General features: G+C 51.1%; 1 protein-coding gene across 3 annotated transcripts in view; it reads left to right on the top strand.

Annotated features, from left to right (window-relative positions):
* LOC137368770 (uncharacterized) overlaps positions 1–19191 on the top strand; it is a 244694-nt gene that overhangs the window by 76767 nt on the left and 148736 nt on the right. The window lies entirely within an intron of this gene.

A 19191-nucleotide genomic window follows, 5' to 3' on the forward strand; every position in this document is an offset into this window, starting at 1 on the left:
AAGCCCCTTGTAGAGATCCTCTCCATTCATACACAAGCCCCTTGCAGAGTCCCTCCCATTCACACACAAGCCCCTTGTAGAGATCCTCACCATTCACACACAAGGCCCTTGCAGAGTCCCTCCCATTCACCCACAAGCCCCTTGCACAATTCCTCCCCATTCACACACAAGCCCCTTGTCGAGTTCCTCCCCATTCACACACAAGCCCTTGCAGAGTTCACCCCCATTCACACACAAGCCCCTTGCAGTGTTCCTCCCATTCAGACACAAGCCCCTTGTAGAGTTCCTCCCCATTCACACACAAGCCCTTGCAGAGTTCACCCCCATTCACACACAAGCCCCTTGCAGAGTTCCTCCCATTCACACACAAGCCCCTTGCAGAGTTCCTCTCCATTCATACACAAGCCCCTTGTAGAGTTCCTCCCATTCACACACAAGCCCCTTGCAGAGTTCAACCCCATTCACACACAAGCCCCTTGCAGAGTTCACTCCCATTCACACAAGCCCCTTGCAGAGTTCCTCCCATTCACACACAAACCCCTTGCAGAGTTCCTCCCCATTCATACACAAGCCCCTTGCAGAGTTCCTCCCCATTCATACACAAACCACTTGAACAGTTCCTCCCCATTCATACACAAGCCGCTTGCAGTGTTCCTCCCCATTCACACACAAGCCCCTTGTAGAGTTCCTCGCCATTCATACACAAGCCACTTGTAGAGTTCCTCCCCATTCACACACAAGTCACTTGTAGAGTTCCACCCCGTTCACACACAAGACCCTTGTAGAGTTCCTCTCCATTCATACACAAGCCCCTTGTTGATATCCTCCCCATTCACACACGAGCCCCTTGTAGAGTTCCTCTCCATTCACACACAAGCCCCTTGTAGAGTTCCTCCCCATTCATACACAAGCCCCTTCGAGAGTTCCTCCCCATTCGCGCACGAGCCCCTTGTTGAGTTCCTTCCCATTCACACACAAGCCCCTTGTAGAGTTCCTCTCCATTCACACACAAGCCCCTTGCAGAGTTCCTCCCTTTCACACCCGAGCCCCTTGTAGCGTTCCTCTCCATTCACACACGAGCCCCTTGTAGAGTTCCTCCCCATTCATACACAAGCCCCTTGCAGTGTTCCTCCCCATTCACACACAAGCCACTTGTAGAGTTCCTCCCTATTCACACACAAGTCCCTTGTAGAGTTCCTCCCCATTCACACACAAGACCCTTGTAGAGTTCCTCTCCATTCATATTCAAGCCCCTTGTTGATATCCTCCCCATTCACACACGAGCCCCTTGTAGAGTTCCTCTCCATTCACACACAAGCCCCTTGTAGAGTTCCTCCCCATTCATACACAAGCCCCTTCGAGAGTTCCTTCCCATTCACACACAAGCCCCTTGTTGAGTTCCTCCCCATTCATACACAAACTCCTTGCAGAGTTCCTCCCCATTCATACACAAGCCCCTTGCAGAGTTCACTCCCCATTCATACACAAGACCCTTGCAGCATTCCTCCCCTTTCGCATATATGCCCATTGTAGAGTTCCTCCCCATTCACATAAACAAGCCCCTTGCAGAGTTCCTCCCCATTCACACACAAGCCCCTTGCAGAGTTACTCCAATTCACACACGAGCCGCTTGGAGCGTTCCTCCACATTCACACACAAGCCCTTTCAGAGTTCCTCCCCATTCACAAAAAAGTCCCTTGTAGAGTTCCTCCCCATTCACACACAAGACCTTGCAAAGTTCACCCCCATTCACACACAAGCCCCTTGCAGAGTTCCTCGCATTCACACACAAACCCCTTGCAGAGTTCCTCTCCATTCATACACAAGCCCCTTGCAGAGTTCCTCCGATTCACACACAAGCCCCTTGCACAGTTCCTCCCCATTCACACTCAAGCCCCTTGCAGAGTTCACCCCCATTCACACACAAGCCCTTTGCAGAGTTCCTCCCCATTTTCATATATGCCCCTTGCAGAGTTCCTCCCCATTCATACACAAGCCTTTGCAGAGTTCCTCCCATTCACACACGAGCCACTTGTAGTATTCCTCTCCATTCACACATGATCCCCTTGTAGAGTTCCTCCCCATTCATACTCAAGCCCCTTGCACAGTTCCTCCCCATTCATACACTAGCCCCTTGCACAGTTCCTCCCCATTCATACACGAGCCCCTTGTAGAGTTTCTCCCCATTCACCCACAAGACCCTTGTAGAGTCCCTCTCCATTCACACACAAGCCCCTAGTTGAGATCCTCCCCATTCACACACAAGCCCCTTGTAGAGTTCCTCCCCATTCACCCACAAGACCCTTGTAGAGTATCTCGCCATTCACACACAAGCCCCTAGTTGAGTTCCTCCCCATTCACACATAAGCCCCTTGTAGAGTTCCTCTCCATTCACATACAAGCCCCTTGTTGAGTTCCTCCGCATTCATACACAAGCCCCTTGTTGAGCTCCTCCCCATTGAAACAAAAGCCCCTTGCAGAGTTCCTCCCCATTCATACACAAGCCCCTTGTAGAGTTCCTCCCCATTCGCATATATGCCGCTTGTAGAGTTCCTCCCCATTCATACACAAGCCCCTTGTAGAGTTCCTCTCCATTCACACACAAGCCCCTTGTTGAGTTCCTCCCCATTCACACACGAGCCCCTTGCAGAGTTCCTCCCCATTCATACACAAGCCCCTTGCACAGTTCCTCCCCATTCATACACAAGCCCCTTGCACAGTTCCTCCCCATTCACATACAAGTCCGTTGCAGAGTTCCTACCCATTCATACACAAGCCCCTTGTAGAGTTCCTCTCCATTCACACACGAGCCCCTTGTTGAGTTCCTCCCCATTCACACACAAGACCCTTGTAGAGTTCCTCTCCATTAACACACAAGCCCCTTGCATAGTTCCGCCCCATTCATACACAACCCCTTGCAGAGTTCCTCCCATTCACGCATGAGGCCCTTGTAGCATTCTTCTCCATTCACACACGAGCCCCTTGTAGATTTCCTCCCCATTCATACACAAGCCCCTTGTAGATTTCCTCCCTATACACATACAAGTCCCTTGTAGAGTTCCTCTCCATTCACGCACGAGCCCCTTGTTGAGTTCCTCTCCATTCACACACAAGCCCCTTGCAGAGTGCCTCCCCATTCATACACAAGCCCCTTGCAGAGTTCCTTCCGATTCACACAAAAGCCCCTTGTTGAGTTCCTCCCCATTCATACACAAGCCCCTTGTTGAGTTGCTCCCCATTCATACACAAGCCCCTTGCACAGTTCCTCCTCATTGATACACAAGCCCCTGGCAGAGCTCCTCCCCATTCATACACTAGCTCCTTGCACAGTTCTTCCCCATTGATACACAAGCCCCTTGCAGAGTTCCTCCCCTTTCATACACAAGCCCCTTGCAGAGTTATTCCCCATTCATATGGGCGGCACAGTGGCGCAGTGGTTAGCACCGCAGCCTCACAGCTCCAGCGACCTTGGTTCAATTCTGTGTACTGCCTGTGTGGAGTTTGCAAGTTCTCCCTGTGTCTGCGTGGGTATCCTCCAGGTACTCCGGTTTCCTCCCACATGCCAAAGACTTGCAGGTTGATAGGTAAATTGGCTATTAGCAATTGTCCCTAGTATAGGTAGGTGGTAGGGAAATATAGGGACAGGTGGGGATGTGGTAAGAATATGGAATTAGACTAGGATTAGTATAGATGGGTGGTTGATGGTCGGCACAGACTCGGTGGGCCGAAGGGCCTGTTTCAGTGCTGTATCTCTCTAAATACACATGCCCCTTGCACAGTTCATCCCCATTCATACACAAGCCCCTTGCACAGTTCGTCCCCATTCAGACACAAGCTCCTGACAGAGATCCTCCCCATTCACACACAAGCCCCTTGCAGAGTTCCTCCCCATTCACATACAAGTCCCTTGTAGAGTTCCTCCCCATTCACACACAAGACCCTTGTAGAGTTCCTCTCCATTCACACACAAGCCCCTTGTTGAGTTCCTCCCCATTCACACACAAGCCCCTTGTTGAATTACTCCCCATTCATACACAAGCCCCTTGCAGAGTTCCTTCCCATTCATACATAAGCCCCTTGTCGAGTTACTGCCGATTCGCATATATGCCCCTTGTATAGTTCAACCCCATTCACACACAAGCCCCTTGCAGACTTCCTTCCCATTCACACACAATCCCTGGCAGAGTTCACCCCCATTCACACACAAGCCCCTTTCAGAGTTCCTCATATTCACACACAAGCCCCTTGCAGAGTTCCTCTCCATTCATACACAAGCCCCTTGCAGAGTTCCTCCCAATTCACACACAAGCCACTTGCAGAGTTCCTCCCCATTCGCATATTTGCCCCTTGCAGAGTTCACCCCCATTCACACACAAGCCCCTTGCAGAGTTCCTCCCATTCACACACAAGCACCTTGTCGAGTTCTTCTGCATTCATACACAAGGCCCTTGTCGAGTTCCTCCCATTCACACACAAACCCCTTGCAGAGTTCCTCTCCATTCATACACAAGCCCCTTGCAGAGTTCCTCCGATTCACACACAAGCCCCTTGCACAGTTCCTCCCCATTCACACTCAAGCCCCTTGCAGAGTTCACCCCCATTCACACACAAGCCCTTTGCAGAGTTCCTCCCCATTTTCATATATGCCCCTTGCAGAGTTCCTCCCCATTCATACACAAGCCTTTGCAGAGTTCCTCCCATTCACACACGAGCCACTTGTAGTATTCCTCTCCATTCACACATGATCCCCTTGTAGAGTTCCTCCCCATTCATACTCAAGCCCCTTGCACAGTTCCTCCCCATTCATACACTAGCACCTTGCACAGTTCCTCCCCATTCATACACGAGCCCCTTGTAGAGTTCCTCCCCATTCACCCACAAGACCCTTGTAGAGTCCCTCTCCATTCACACACAAGCCCCTAGTTGAGATCCTCCCCATTCACACACAAGCCCCTTGGAGAGTTCCTCCCCATTCACCCACAAGACCCTTGTAGAGTATCTCGCCATTCACACACAAGCCCCTAGTTGAGTTCCTCCCCATTCACACATAAGCCCCTTGTAGAGTTCCTCTCCATTCACATACAAGCCCCTTGTTGAGTTCCTCCGCATTCATACACAAGCCCCTTGTTGAGCTCCTCCCCATTGAAACAAAAGCCCCTTGCAGAGTTCCTCCCCATTCATACACAAGCCCCTTGTAGAGTTCCTCCCCATTCGCATATATGCCGCTTGTAGAGTTCCTCCCCATTCATACACAAGCCCCTTGTAGAGTTCCTCTCCATTCACACACAAGCCCCTTGTTGAGTTCCTCCCCATTCACACACGAGCCCCTTGCAGAGTTCCTCCCCATTCATACACAAGCCCCTTGCACAGTTCCTCCCCATTCATACACAAGCCCCTTGCACAGTTCCTCCCCATTCACATACAAGTCCGTTGCAGAGTTCCTACCCATTCATACACAAGCCCCTTGTAGAGTTCCTCCCCATTCACACACGAGCCCCTTGTTGAGTTCCTCCCCATTCACACACAAGACCCTTGTAGAGTTCCTCTCCATTAACACACAAGCCCCTTGCATAGTTCCGCCCCATTCATACACAACCCCTTGCAGAGTTCCTCCCATTCACGCATGAGGCCCTTGTAGCATTCTTCTCCATTCACACACGAGCCCCTTGTAGAGTTCCTCTCCATTCACGCACGAGCCCCTTGTTGAGTTCCTCTCCATTCACACACAAGCCCCTTGCAGAGTGCCTCCCCATTCATACACAAGCCCCTTGCAGAGTTCCTTCCGATTCACACAAAAGCCCCTTGTTGAGTTCCTCCCCATTCATACACAAGCCCCTTGTTGAGTTGCTCCCCATTCATACACAAGCCCCTTGCACAGTTCCTCCTCATTGATACACAAGCCCCTGGCAGAGCTCCTCCCCATTCATACACTAGCTCCTTGCACAGTTCTTCCCCATTGATACACAAGCCCCTTGCAGAGTTCCTCCCCTTTCATACACAAGCCCCTTGCAGAGTTATTCCCCATTCATATGGGCGGCACAGTGGCGCAGTGGTTAGCACCGCAGCCTCACAGCTCCAGCGACCTTGGTTCAATTCTGTGTACTGCCTGTGTGGAGTTTGCAAGTTCTCCCTGTGTCTGCGTGGGTATCCTCCAGGTACTCCGGTTTCCTCCCACATGCCAAAGACTTGCAGGTTGATAGGTAAATTGGCTATTAGCAATTGTCCCTAGTATAGGTAGGTGGTAGGGAAATATAGGGACAGGTGGGGATGTGGTAAGAATATGGAATTAGACTAGGATTAGTATAAATGGGTGGTTGATGGTCGGCACAGACTCGGTGGGCCGAAGGGCCTGTTTCAGTGCTGTATCTCTCTAAATACACATGCCCCTTGCACAGTTCATCCCCATTCATACACAAGCCCCTTGCACAGTTCGTCCCCATTCAGACACAAGCTCCTGACAGAGATCCTCCCCATTCACACACAAGCCCCTTGCAGAGTTCCTCCCCATTCACATACAAGTCCCTTGTAGAGTTCCTCCCCATTCACACACAAGACCCTTGTAGAGTTCCTCTCCATTCACACACAAGCCCCTTGTTGAGTTCCTCCCCATTCACACACAAGCCCCTTGTTGAATTACTCCCCATTCATACACAAGTCCCTTGCAGAGTTCCTTCCCATTCATACATAAGCCCCTTGTCGAGTTACTGCCGATTCGCATATATGCCCCTTGTATAGTTCAACCCCATTCACACACAAGCCCCTTGCAGACTTCCTTCCCATTCACACACAATCCCTGGCAGAGTTCACCCCCATTCACACACAAGCCCCTTTCAGAGTTCCTCATATTCACACACAAGCCCCTTGCAGAGTTCCTCTCCATTCATACACAAGCCCCTTGCAGAGTTCCTCCCAATTCACACACAAGCCCCTTGCAGAGTTCCTCCCCATTCGCATATTTGCCCCTTGCAGAGTTCACCCCCATTCACACACAAGCCCCTTGCAGAGTTCCTCCCATTCACACACAAGCACCTTGTCGAGTTCTTCTGCATTCATACACAAGGCCCTTGTCGAGTTCCTCCCATTCACACTCAAGCCCCTTGTAGATTTCCTCTCATTCACACACAAGCCCCTTGCAGAGTTCACCCCCATTCACACACAAGCCCCTTGCAGAGTTCACTCCCATTCACACAAGCCCCTTGCAGAGTTCCTCCCATTCACACACAAGCACCTTGTCGAGTTCTTCTCCATTCATACACAAGGCCCTTGGAGAGTTCCTCCCATTCACATACAAGTCCCTTCTAGAGTTCCTCCCCATTCACACACAAGCCCCTTGCAGAGTTCCTCTCCATTCATAAACAAGCCCCTTGCAGAGTTCCTCCCCATTCGCATATTTGCCCCCTGTATAGTTCACCCCAATTCACACACAAGCCCCTTGTAGAGTTCCTCTCCATTCACACACAAGCCCCTTGTTGAGTTCCTCCCCATTCACACACAAGCCCCTTGTTGACTTACTCCCCATTCATACACAAGCCCCTTGCAGAGTTCCTTCCCATTCATACATAAGCCCCTTGTAGAGTTCCTGCCGATTCGCATATATGCCCCTTGTCTAGTTCACCCCCATTCACACACAAGCCCCTTGCAGAGTTCCTTCCCATTCACACACAATCCCTTGCAGAGTTCACCCCCATTCACACACAAGCCCCTTGCAGAGTTCCTCCCATTCACACACAAGCCCCTTGCAGAGTTCCTCTCCATTCATAAACAAGCCCCTTGCAGAGTTCCTCCCCATTCGCATATTTGCCCCCTGTATAGTTCACCCCAATTCACACACAAGCCCCTTGCAGAGTTCCTCCCATTCACACACAAGCCCCTTGCAGAGTTCCTCCCAATTCACACACAAGCCCCTTGCAGAGTTCCTCCCATTCACACACAAGCCCCTTGCAGAGTTCCTCCCAATTCACACACAAGCCCCTTGCAGAGTTCCTCTCCATTTGCATATTTGCCCCTTGTATAGTTAACCCCATTCACACACAAGCCCATTGCAGAGTTCCTTCCCATTCACACACAAGCCCTTGCAGAATTCACCCCCATTCACACACAAGCCCCTTGCAGAGTTCCTCCCATTCACACACAAGCCCCTTGCAGAGTTCCTCCCAATTCACACACAAGCCCCTTGCAGAGTTCCTCCCCATTCGCATATTTGCCCCTTGTATAGTTCACCCCAATTCACACACAAGCCCCTTGCAGAGTTCCTGCCGATTCGCATATATGCCCCTTGTATAGTTAACCCCATTCACACACAAGCCCCTTGCAGAGTTCCTTCCCATTCACACACAAGCCCTTGCAGAATTCACCCCCATTCACACACAAGCCCCTTGCAGAGTTCCTCCCCATTCGCATATTTGCCCCTTGTATAGTTCACCCCAATTCACACAAAAGCCCCTTGCAGAGTTCCTGCGGATTCGCATATATGCCCCTTGTATAGTTAACCCCATTCACACACAAGCCCCTTGCAGAGTTCCTCCCATTCAAACACAAGCACCTTGTCGAGTTCTTCTCCATTCATACACAAGGCCCTTGTAGAGTTCCTCCCATTCACACACAAGCCCCTTGCAGAGTTCCTCTCCATTCACACACAAGCCCCTTGCAGAGTTCCTCCCAATTCACACACAAGCCCCTTGCAGAGTTCACCCCCATTCACACACAAGCCCCTTGCAGAGTTCACTCCCATTCACACAAGCCCCTTGCAGAGTTCCTCCGTTCACACACAAGCCCCTTGCAGAGTTCCTCCCCATTCATACACAAGCCCCTTGCAGATTCCCTCCGATCATACAAAAGCCCCTTGTACAGTTCCTCCCCATTCACACTCAAGCCCCTTGCAGAGTTCACCCCCATTCACACACAAGCCCTTTGCAGAGTTCCTCCCCATTCGCATATATGCCCCTTGCAGAGTTCCTCCCCATTCATACACAAGCCGCTTGCAGAGTTCCTCCCATTCACACACGAGCCCCTTGTAGTGTTCCTCTCCATTCACACATGATCCCCTTGTAGAGTTCCTCCCCATTCATACTCAAGCCCCTTGCACAGTTCCTCCCCATTCATACACTAGCCCCTTGCACAGTTCCTCCCCATTCATACACGAACCCCTTGCAGAGATCCTCCCCATTCACACACAAGACCCTTGCAGAGTTCCTCCCCAGTCACATACTAGTCCCTTGTAGAGTTTATCTCCATTCACACACAAGCCCCTGGCAGAGATCCTCCCCATTCACACACAAGCCCCTTGCAGAGTTCCTCCCCAGTCACATACTAGTCCCTTGTAGAGTTCCTCCCCATTCACCCACAAGACCCTTGTAGAGTTCCTCTCCATTCACACACAAGCCCCTTGTTGAGTTCCTCCCCATTCACACATAAGCCCCTTGTAGATTTCCTCTCCATTCACATACAAGCCCCTTGTTGAGTTCCTCCCCATTCATACATAAGCCCCTTGTTGAGTTCCTCCCCATTCATACACAAGCCCCTTGCACAGTTCCTCCCCATTGATACACAAGCCCCTTGCAGAGTTCCTCCCCATTCATACACAAGCCCCTTGTAGAGTTCCTCCCCATTCGCATATATGCCGCTTGTAGAGTTCCTCCCCATTCATACAAAAGCCCCTTTTAGAGTTCCTCTCCATTCACACACGAGCCCCTTGTTGAGTTCCTCCCCATTCACACACTAGCCCCTTGTAGAGTTCCTCTCCATTCACACACAAGCCCCTTGTTGAGTTCCTCCCCATTCACACACAAGCCCCTTGCAGAGTTCCTCCCCATTCATACACAAGACCCTTGCACAGTTCCTTCCCCATTCATACACAAGCCCCTTGCACAGTTCCTCCCCATTCATACACAAGCCCCTTGCACAGTTCCTCCCCATTCATACACAACCCCTTGCATAGTTCCTCCCATTCACGCACGAGCCCCTTGTAACATTCTTCTCCATTCACACACGAGTCACTTGTAGATTTCCTCCCCATTCATACACAAGCCCCTTGTAGAGATCCTCCCTATACACATACAAGTCCCTTTCCAGTTTCTCTCCATTCACGCACGAGCCCCTTGTTGAGTTCCTCTCCATTCACACACAAGCCCCTTTCAGAGTGCCTCCCCATTCATACACAAGCCCCTTGCAGAGTTCCTTCCGATTCACAGACAAGCCCCTTGCACAGTTCCTCCTCATTGATACACAAGCCCCTTGCAGAGATCCTCCCCATACATACACAAGCCCCTGGCAGAGTTCCTCCCAATTCACACACAAGCCCCTTGCAGAGTTCCTCCCCATTCGCATATTTGCCCCTTGTATAGTTCACCCCAATTCACACACAAGCCCCTTGCAGAGTTCCTGCCGATTCGCATATATGCCCCTTGTATAGTTAACCCCATTCACACACAAGCCCCTTGCAGAGTTCCTTCCCATTCACACACAAGCCCTTGCAGAATTCACCCCCATTCACACACAAGCCCCTTGCAGAGTTCCTCCCCATTCGCATATTTGCCCCTTGTATAGTTCACCCCAATTCACACAAAAGCCCCTTGCAGAGTTCCTGCGGATTCGCATATATGCCCCTTGTATAGTTAACCCCATTCACACACAAGCCCCTTGCAGAGTTCCTCCCTTTCAAACACAAGCACCTTGTCGAGTTCTTCTCCATTCATACACAAGGCCATTGTAGAGTTCCTCCCATTCACACACAAGCCCCTTGCAGAGTTCCTCTCCATTCACACACAAGCCCTTGCAGAGTTCCTCCCAATTCACACACAAGCGCCTTGCAGAGTTCACCCCCATTCACACACAAGCCCCTTGCAGAGTTCACTCCCATTCACACAAGCCCCTTGCAGAGTTCCTCCGTTCACACACAAGCCCCTTGCAGAGTTCCTCCCCATTCATACACAAGCCCCTTGCAGATTCCCTCCGATTCATACACAAGGCCCTTGTACAGTTCCTCCCCATTCACACTCAAGCCCCTTGCAGAGTTCACCCCCATTCACACACAAGCCCTTTGCAGAGTTCCTCCCCATTCGCATATATGCCCCTTGCAGAGTTCCTCCCCATTCATACACAAGCCGCTTGCAGAGTTCCTCCCATTCACACACGAGCCCCTTGTAGTGTTCCTCTCCATTCACACATGATCCCCTTGTAGAGTTCCTCCCCATTCATACTCAAGCCCCTTGCACAGTTCCTCCCCATTCATACACTAGCCCCTTGCACAGTTCCTCCCCATTCATACACGAACCCCTTGCAGAGATCCTCCCCATTCACACACAAGACCCTTGCAGAGTTCCTCCCCAGTCACATACTAGTCCCTTGTAGAGTTTATCTCCATTCACACACAAGCCCCTGGCAGAGATCCTCCCCATTCACACACAAGCCCCTTGCAGAGTTCCTCCCCAGTCACATACTAGTCCCTTGTAGAGTTCCTCCCCATTCACCCACAAGACCCTTGTAGAGTTCCTCTCCATTCACACACAAGCCCCTTGTTGAGTTCCTCCCCATTCACACATAAGCCCCTTGTAGATTTCCTCTCCATTCACATACAAGCCCCTTGTTGAGTTCCTCCCCATTCATACACAAGCCCCTTGTTGAGTTCCTCCCCATTCATACACAAGCCCCTTGCACAGTTCCTCCCCATTGATACACAAGCCCCTTGCAGAGTTGCTCCCCATTCATACACAAGCCCCTTGTAGAGTGCCTCCCCATTCGCATATATGCCGCTTGTAGAGTTCCTCCCCATTCACACATAAGCCCCTTGTAGATTTCCTCTCCATTCACATACAAGCCCCTTTTAGAGTTCCTCTCCATTCACACACGAGCCCCTTGTTGAGTTCCTCCCCATTCACACACTAGCCCCTTGTAGAGTTCCTCTCCATTCACACACAAGCCCCTTGTTGAGTTCCACCCCATTCACACACAAGCCCCTTGCAGAGTTCCTCCCCATTCATACACAAGACCCTTGCACAGTTCCTTCCCCATTCATACACAAGCCCCTTGCACAGTTCCTCCCCATTCATACACAAGCCCCTTGCACAGTTCCTCCCCATTCATACACAACCCCATGCATAGTTCCTCCCATTCACGCATGAGCCCCTTGTAGCATTCTTCTCCATTCACACACGAGTCACTTGTAGATTTCCTCCCCATTCATACACAAGCCCCTTGTAGAGTTCCTCCCTATACACATACAAGTCCCTTTCCAGTTTCTCTCCATTCACGCACGAGCCCCTTGTTGAGTTCCTCTCCATTCACACACAAGCCCCTTTCAGAGTGCCTCCCCATTCATACACAAGCCCCTTGCAGAGTTCCTTCCGATTCACAGACAAGCCCCTTGCACAGTTCCTCCTCATTGATACACAAGCCCCTTGCAGAGTTCCTCCCCATACATACACATGCCCCTTGCACAGTTCCTCCCCATTGATACACAAGCCCCTTGCAGAGTTCCTCCCCTTTCATACACAAGCCCCTTGCAGAGTTATTCCCCATTCATATGGGCGGCACAGTGGCGCAGTGGTTAACACCGCAGCCTCACAGCTCCAGCGACCTGGGTTCAATTCTGGGTACTGCCTGTGTGGAGTTTGCAAGTTCTCCCTGTGTCTGCGTGGGTTTCCTCCGGGTACTCCGGTTTCCTCCCACATGCCAAAGACTTGCAGGTTGAGAGGTAAATTGGCTATTAGCAATTGTCCCTAGTATTGGTAGGTGGTAGGGAAATATAGGGACAGGTGGGGATGTGGTAAGAATATGGAATTAGACTAGGATTAGTATAAATGGGTGGTTGATGGTCGGCATAGTCTCGGTGGGCCGAAGGGCCTGTTTCAGTGCTGTATCTCTAAATACACAAGCCCCTTGCACAGTTCATCCCCATTCATACACAAGCCCCTTGCACAGTTCGTACCCATTCATACACAAGCTCCTGGCAGAGATCCTTCCCATTCACACACAAGCCCCTTGCAGAGTTCCTCCCCATTCACACACAAGTCCCTTGTAGAGTTCCTCCCCATTCACACACAAGACCCTTGTAGAGTTCCTCTCCATTCACTCACAAGCCCCTTGTTGAGTTCCTCCCCATTCACACACAAGCCCCTTGTTGAATTACTCTCCATTCATACACAAGCCCCTTGCAGAGTTCCTTCCCATTCATACACAAGCCCGTTGTAGAGTTCCTGCCGATTCACATATATGCCCCTTGTATAGTTCACCCCCATTCACACACAAGCCCTTGCAGAGTTCCTCCCAATTCACACACAAGCCCCTGGCAGAGTTCCTCCCCATTCGCATATTTGCCCCTTGCAGAGTTCACCCCCATTCACACACAAGCCCCTTGCAGAGTTACTCCCATTCACACACAACCCCCTTGGAGAGTTCTTCTCCATTCATACACAAGGCCCTTGTAGAGCTCCTCCCATTCACACTCAAGCCCCTTGTAGATTGCCTCCCATTCACACACAAGCCCCTTGCAGAGTTCACCCCCATTCATACACAAGCCCCTTGCACAGTTCCTCCCCATTGAAACAAAAGCCTCTTGCAGCGTTCCTCCCCATTCATACACAAGCCCCTTGTCGAATTCCTCCCCATTCGCATATATGCCGCTTGTAGAGTTCCTCCCCATTCATACACAAGCCGCTTGTAGAGTTCCTCTCCATTCACACACAAGCCCCGTGTTGAGTTCCTCCCCATTCACACACAAGCCCCTTGCAGAGTTCCTCCCCATTCATACACAAGCCCCTTGTAGAGTTCCTCTCCATTCACACACAAGCCCCTTGTTGAGTTCCTCCCCATTCATACACAAGCCCCTTGCACAGTTCCTTCCCATTCATACACAAGCCCCTTGCACAGTTCGTACCCATTCATACACAAGCTCCCGGCAGAGATCCTCCCCATTCACACACAAGCCCCTTGTAGAGTTCCTCCCCATTCACACACAAGACCCTTGTAGAGTTCCTCTCCATTCACTCACAAGCCCTTGTTGAGTTCCTCCCCATTCACACACAAGCCCCTTGTTGAATTACTCTCCATTCATACACAAGCCCCTTGCAGAGTTCCTTCCCATTCATACACAAGCCCCTTGTAGAGTTCCTGCCGATTCGCATATTTGCCCCTTGAGAGTTCACCCCCATTCACACATAAGCCCCTTGCAGAGTTCCTCCCATTCACACACAACCACCTTGTAGAGTTCTTCTCCATTCATACACAAGGCCTTTGTAGAGCTCCTCCCATTCACACTCAAGCCCCTTGTAGATTGCCTCCCATTCACACACAAGCCCCTTGCAGAATTCACCCCCATTCACACACAAGCCCCTTGCAGAGTTCACTCCCATTCACACAAGCCACTTGCAGAGTTCCTCCATTCACACACAAGCCCCTTGCAGAGTTCCTCCCCATTCATACACAAGCCCCTTGCAGATTCCCTCCGATTCAAACACAAGCCCCTTGCACAGTTCCTCCCCATTGAAACAAAAGCCTCTTGCAGAGTTCCTCCCCATTCATACACAAGCCCCTTGTCGAGTTCCTCCCCATTCGCATATATGCCGCTTGTAGAGTTCCTCCCCATTCATACACAAGCCCCTTGTAGAGTTCCTCTCCATTCACACACAAGCCCCGTGTTGAGTTCCTCCCCATTCACACACAAGCCCCTTGCAGAGTTCCTCCCCATTCATACACAAGCCCCTTGTAGAGTTCCTCTCCATTCACACACAAGCCCCTTGTTGGGTTCCTCCCCATTCATACACAAGCCCCTTGCACAGTTCCTCCCCATTCATACACAAGCCCCTTGCACAGTTCCTCCCCATTCACATACAAGTCCGTTGTAGATTTCCTCCCCATTCATACACAAGCCCCTTGTGGAGTTCCTCTCCATTCACACACGAGCCCCTTGTTGAGTTCCTCTCCATTCACAAACAAGCCCCTTGCATAGTTCCGCCCCATTCATACACAACACCTTGCAGAGTTCCTCCCATTCACGCATGAGCCCCTTGTAGCATTCTTCTCCATTCACACACGAGCCCCTTGTAGATTTCCTCCCCATTCATACACAAGCCCCTTGTAGAGTTCCTCCCTATGCACATACAAGCCCCTTGCCGAGTGCCTCCCCATTCATAGACAAGCCCCTTGTAGATTTCCTCCCATTCACACACGAGCCCCTTGCAGCATTCCTCTCCATTTACACACAAGCCCCTTGCACAGTTCCTCCCCATTCATACACAAGCCCCTTGCACATTTCCTCCCCATTCATACACAAGCCCCTTGTTTAGTTCCTCCCCATTCACACACAAGCCCCTTGCAGACTTCCTCCCCATTCACATACAAGTCCCTTGTGGAGTTCCTCCCCATTCACATGCAAGTCCGTTGTAGTGTTCCTCCCCATTCACACACAAGACCCTTATAGAGTTCCTCTCCATTCACACGCTAGCCCCTTGTTGAGTTCCTCCCTATACACATACAAGTCCCTTGTAGAGTTCACCCCCATTCACACACAAGCCCCTTGCAGAGTTCACTCCCATTCACACAAGCCCCTTGCAGAGTTCCTCCGTTCACACACAAATCCCCTTGGAGAGTTCCTCCCCATTCATACACAAGCCCCTTGTTGAGTTCCTCCCCATTCATACACAAGCCCCTTGCACAGTTCCTCCCCATTGATACACAAGCCCCAAGCAGAGTTCCTCCCCTTTCATACACAAGCCCCTTGCAGAGTTATTCCCCATTCATATGGGCGGCACAGTGGCGCCGTGGTTAACACCGCAGCCTCACAGCTCCAGCGACCTGAGTTCAATTCTGGGTACTGCCTGTGTGGAGTTTGCAAGTTCTCCCAGTGTCTGCGTGGGTTTCCTCCGGGTACTCCGGTTTCCTCCCACATGCCAAAGACTTGCAGGTTGATAGGTAAATTGGCTATTCAGCAATTGTCCCTAGTATTGGTAGGTGGTAGGGAAATATAGGGACAGGTGGGGATGTGATAAGAATATGGAATTAGACTAGGATTAGTATAAATGGGTGGTTGATGGTCGGCACAGTCTCGGTGGGCCGAAGGGCCTGTTTCAGTGCTGTATCTCTAAATACACAAGCCCCTTGCACAGTTCATCCCCATTCATACACAAGCCCCTTGCACAGTTCGTACCCATTCATACACAAGCTCCCGGCAGAGATCCTCCCCATTCACACACAAGCCCCTTGTAGAGTTCCTCCCCATTCACACACAAGACCCTTGTAGAGTTCCTCTCCATTCACTCACAAGCCCCTTGTTGAGTTCCTCCCCATTCACACACAAGCCCCTTGTTGAATTACTCTCCATTCATACACAAGCCCCTTGCAGAGTTCCTTCCCATTCATACACAAGCCCCTTGTAGAGTTCCTGCCGATTCGCATATATGTCCCTTGTATAGTTCACCCCCATTCACACACAAGCCCTTGCAGAGTTCCTCCCAATTCACACACAAGCCCCTTGCAGAGTTCCTCCCCATTCGCATATTTGCCCCTTGCAGAGTTCACCCCCATTCACACATAAGCCCCTTGCAGAGTTCCTCCCATTCACACACAACCACCTTGTAGAGTTCTTCTCCATTCATACACAAGGCCTTTGTAGAGCTCCTCCCATTCACACTCAAGCCCCTTGTAGATTGCCTCCCATTCACACACAAGCCCCTTGCAGAGTTCACCCCCATTCACACACAAGCCCCTTGCAGAGTTCACTCCCATTCACACAAGCCACTTGCAGAGTTCCTCCATTCACACACAAGCCCCTTGCAGAGTTCCTCCCCATTCATACACAAGCCCCTTGCAGATTCCCTCCGATTCAAACACAAGCCCCTTGCACAGTTCCTCCCCATTGAAACAAAAGCCTCTTGCAGAGTTCCTCCCCATTCATACACAAGCCCCTTGTCGAGTTCCTTCCCATTCGCATATATGCCGCTTGTAGAGTTCCTCCCCATTCATACACAAGCCCCTTGTAGAGTTCCTCTCCATTCACACACAAGCCCCGTGTTGAGTTCCTCCCCATTCACACACAAGCCCCTTGCAGAGTTCCTCCCCATTCATACACAAGCCCCTTGTAGAGTTCCTCTCCATTCACACACAAGCCCCTTGTTGGGTTCCTCCCCATTCATACACAAGCCCCTTGCACAGTTCCTCCCCATTCATACACAAGCCCCTTGCACAGTTCCTCCCCATTCACATACAAGTCCGTTGTAGATTTCCTCCCCATTCATACACAAGCCCCTTGTGGAGTTCCTCTCCATTCACACACGAGCCCCTTGTTGAGTTCCTCTCCATTCACAAACAAGCCCCTTGCATAGTTCCGCCCCATTCATACACAACACCTTGCAGAGTTCCTCCCATTCACGCATGAGCCCCTTGTAGCATTCTTCTCCATTCACACACGAGCCCCTTGTAGATTTCCTCCCCATTCATACACAAGCCCCTTGTAGAGTTCCTCACTATGCACATACAAGCCCCTTGCCGAGTGCCTCCCCATTCATAGACAAGCCCTTTGTAGATTTCCTCCCATTCACACACGAGCCCCTTGCAGCATTCCTCTCCATTTACACACCTGCCCCTTGTAGAGTTCCTCCCCATTCATACAAAAGCCCCTTGCAGAGTTCCTCCCCATTCATACACAAGCCCCTTGCACAGTTCCTCCCCATTCATACACAAGCCCCTTGCACATTTCCTCCCCATTCATACACAAGCCCCTTGTTTAGTTCCTCCCCATTCACACACAAGCCCCTTGCAGACTTCCTCCCCATTCACATACAAGTCCCTTGTGGAGTTCCTCCCCATTCACATGCAAGTCCGTTGTAGTGTTCCTCCCCATTCACACACAAGACCCTTATAGAGTTCCTCTCCATTCACACGCTAGCCCCTTGTTGAGTTCCTCCCTATACACATACAAGTCCCTTGTAGAGTTCACCCCCATTCACACACAAGCCCCTTGCAGAGTTCACTCCCATTCACACAAGCCCCTTGCAGAGTTCCTCCGTTCACACACAAATCCCCTTGGAGAGTTCCTCCCCATTCATACACAAGCCCCTTGCAGATTCCCTCCGATTCATACACAAGCCCCTTGCACAGTTCCTCCCCATTCACACTCAAGCCCCTTGCAGAGTTCACCCCCATTCACACACAAGCCCTTTGCAGAGTTCCTCCCCATTCGCATATATGCCCCTTGCAGAGTTCCTCCCCATTCATACACAAGCCGCTTGCAGAGTTCCTCCCATTCATACACGAGCCCCTTGCAGAGATCCTCCCCATTCACACACAAGCCCCTTGCAGAGTTCCTCCCTAGTCACATACTAGTCCCTTGTAGAGTTTATCTCCATTCACACACAAGCCCCTTGCAGAGATCCTCCCCATTCACACACAAGCCCCTTGCAGAGTTCCTCCCCAGTCACCCACAAGACCCTTGTAGAGTTCCTCTCCATTCACACACAAGCCTCTTGTTGAGTTCCTCGCCATTCACACACAAGCCCCTTGTCGAGTTCCTCTCCATTCACATACAAGCCCCTTGTTGAGTTCCTCCCCATTCATACACAAGCCCCTTGTTGAGTTCCTCCCCATTCATACACAAGCCCCTTGCACAGTTCCTCCCCATTGATACACAAGCCCCTTGCAGAGTTCCTCCCCTTTCATACACAAGCCCCTTGCAGAGTTATTCCCCATTCATATGGGCGGCACAGTGGCGCCGTGGTTAACACCGCAGCCTCACAGCTCCAGCGACCTGAGTTCAATTCTGGGTACTGCCTGTGTGGAGTTTGCAAGTTCTCCCTGTGTCTGCGTGGGTTTCCTCCGGGTACTCCGGTTTCCTCCCACATGTCAAAGACTTGCAGGTTGATAGGTAAATTGGCTATTCAGCAATTGTCCCTAGTATTGGTAGGTGGTAGGGAAATATAGGGACAGGTGGGGATGTGATAAGAATATGGAATTAGACTAGGATTAGTATAAATGGGTGGTTGATGGTCGGCACAGTCTCGGTGGGCCGACGGACCTGTTTCAGTGCTCTAAATCTCTAAATACAGAAGCCCCTTGCACAGTGCATCCCCATTCATACACAAGCCCCTTGCACAGTTCGTACCCATTCATACACAAGCTCCCGGCAGAGATCCTCCCCATTCACACACAAGCCCCTTGTAGAGTTCCTCCCCATTCACACACAAGACCCTTGTAGAGTTCCTC

This window comes from Heterodontus francisci, chromosome 4 (genome assembly GCF_036365525.1).
Source record: "Heterodontus francisci isolate sHetFra1 chromosome 4, sHetFra1.hap1, whole genome shotgun sequence".
In the NCBI taxonomy this organism is placed as follows: Eukaryota; Metazoa; Chordata; class Chondrichthyes; order Heterodontiformes; family Heterodontidae; genus Heterodontus; species Heterodontus francisci.